Here is a 2951-nt window from a genome sequence, read left to right on the forward strand (position 1 = left end):
TACGATTATGTATGGTTCAGGAAGCTGGTCCACTAGGTAATAGAAATCTGTTTTTTTAGGTGTTGATTGGGCGGCAAGTATAACGAGCAGATTGTAACTAACTTGTCAAAAAAGAGTGCTTGCGCGGTGACTGCCGCAAGAGGCGTCCGAAGTTCAAAGGAGCGACATGCTACACACTTATTAACTATGATGGCTACACCACCGGACGAGGCGTTAGCATCGTCACGATCTTTCCGAAAAATGGTGTATTGTCGGAGAAAATTTGTATGTGTGGTCTTCAAGTGAGTCTCTTGAACACACAGCACCTTTGGATTGTATCTATGGAGGAGTTCTTTGATATCGTCTAGGTTATGGAGAAGTCCTCTAACGTTTCAGTGGAGTATTTGTGTTTGCATAATAAGAAACGTGTTAATTGTGCTGTGCGTTGGAGAAACGAAATTTAGCTCATGGGGCCTTTTCAGGCGCCATGACACGAAGTTTGTCTTTTTTGGAGCGGTCGATAGAATCGCGCCGCTCCTTAGGCGCTGGGTGCGCCGTCACGGTCGGTGTTACGTCCATCGCCTCTTGCGAGCCGCTGGACGTACGCTCTTGCGAGCGCTGTGTTTGACGAGAGGGCTTCGTCTCAAGAGACGATACCCTTGAGGCCATCAGCCCAGAGGTCGATGGCCCCTTCATCTGAGGCGGCGGAGCAGCGCTGGCTGCAGCCGCCAAGGGGGCAGGTGGCGTCACCGCCGGCTCACTCTGTGTGGGCCGCATGGCCGCCGGGAGCCGTTGTGGCGCTTCCCCCTGACGCGCCACTTCGGCAAAGCTGTTCTTTGGCAGGTAGGATACCCGCCTGCGTGCTTCTTTAAACGAATATTCTCTTTCACTTTCATGGTTCCGATTTCTTTTTCTTTTTTCCATGATGGGCACGACCGCGAGTACGCGGCGTGCTCTCCATCGCAGTTCACACAGTGAAAGGTGTTTTCACATGACTCAGCGAGATGTTCAGTAGCACTGCATTTTGCACAAGTTTGCCGACCTCGGCAGTTCTGTGAACTGTGCCCGAATCGCTGGCACTTAAAGCATCGCAGAGGGTTTGGTATGTACGGTTTGACCCGGAGCTTGACATATCCTGCCTCGATTGTCTCGGGGAGGACGCTTGAGCCGAAGGTGACAATAAGGTACTTTGTTTTAATTTCTTTCCCATCGCGTCTTATCGTAATCCGTTTCACATTGATCACATTTTGCTCTTTCCATCCTTCTAAAAGTTCGGCCTCGGTTAGCTACAGCATGTCTTCATCTGAAATAACGCCGCGGATATTGTTCATAGTTCGGTGTGGGGTCACGGTCACTGGAATGTTCCCAAAGAGACAAGGTTCTGTAGCTTTTCATATTGCTTCTTATCATGCACTTCCAAAAGGAGGTCACCACTAGCTAGCTTCGTGGCTTTGTAACCGGGGCCTGTAGAATCGCACAGACATTTCGCTACAAGGAAAGGTGAGATGACTCTGACGTTCTTTTCTGGTTTTTCAGAATGTATCACATGATACTTTGGAAAGTTTTCACGTTGAAGGCCATAAAACTGGAATACTTCGGTGCGCCCTCGCTTATGAGGGCGATCAGGGAGTTTGGGGAAACAATTCTCCATAGAAAGTAGTCAGTTTCGGCAGCAACGCCAGTCACCCACCGTGGAGCCCAACAAGGGGACGCCGCAGGTCTTATAAAAAAAGAACCCAGCGGTCGCCAACTGTACGTTGCTGCTGAACCAAATATGTACAGCCAAGGTTGGTTGTACCACACAAGGTTAACCCTCGCTGCCAAGAATACCGGAAGTAAAAGAAGTGAGGAGGGTGACAGGAAAGATTGAAAGTGAGAGGGAAAGACGTTTTTTTCAAAAGAGCTTGACTACTTCGCAGCTCCATAGAAAAATTTCTTCACTGTCTGCAATTCCAGACTGGGATTGTGTGGGACTGGTGACAAGAGTACTTGGGCAAGGAAACTGGTTCTAGCAATCTGCATTTGACGAAGACCACCAATGATAACTGGTAGGAAATAGAATGCGTCACGTATGTTCTGGAAATGAAAATAAAGAAGGGAAGGGGGGGGATGCTATATACTACAGAAGTTACAAAAATATTTAACGAATAAATAAAGTAAGGGTTAACTGGCTATCATAGTAAATAACGACACGACGCTTGTGAGAAATAGAAAGAAATATGCATGTAAATCGAAGAAATACATCAGTGTTCGGGCATAAAGCAGCCCTCGCCTAACGAGGAGCAAAACCACAACCATATAAAATTTAAAAGTTAAAATCAAGATAACCAAAACACTGTCGCTATGAGCCGCTACCACTACACAAAGTGATAACGACATTTCTGTGATTTGTAAAGCGAACTTATTCGCTAACACACAAGTCGCGCTGTAGAATATAATTTTTTTTCAACGACTAAATTGAAATAGACCATTACACAGCGAAACTTAAGTTGTCCCGGAGATGTATTATACAGACAGTCGTGTCTCATCCACAAGTCTAATACACTCCACCAACAGGTACAAATGCCTATACAGGCGCTCTTGATTGTATTCGCTATACTAATTGCACAAACATCACCAGAAGTCCTGGTTAATATAACCGTCTGATTTTTTTTATGGGCATACACAAATTGCTTTGAAATAGGTGTCAAAATTGAACCGTGGTTGTAGTTCCACTACATGGAACAATATGTCACATCTTGGTTCGGTCGTTCCACCGACGTTGATGTAGCCACGTGGTTTCTTCGTGCACCAGCGACGCCGCTGGGGCTTGTACGAGGCGCCCACGATACATTCGGCGAGCTGAACGCGGCATGTTTATATTTCAGACAATATCGCTTTTATCGATGATGTATATACATAGATGAATGTTTCTGGGTCAAATATGGCTCTCACAGTTAATTACTTATCCAAGCGCTAAACAGAGTCATAAG

Source organism: Dermacentor silvarum, unplaced genomic scaffold, assembly GCF_013339745.2.
Source record: "Dermacentor silvarum isolate Dsil-2018 unplaced genomic scaffold, BIME_Dsil_1.4 Seq538, whole genome shotgun sequence".
NCBI classification, from domain to species: domain Eukaryota; kingdom Metazoa; phylum Arthropoda; class Arachnida; order Ixodida; family Ixodidae; genus Dermacentor; species Dermacentor silvarum.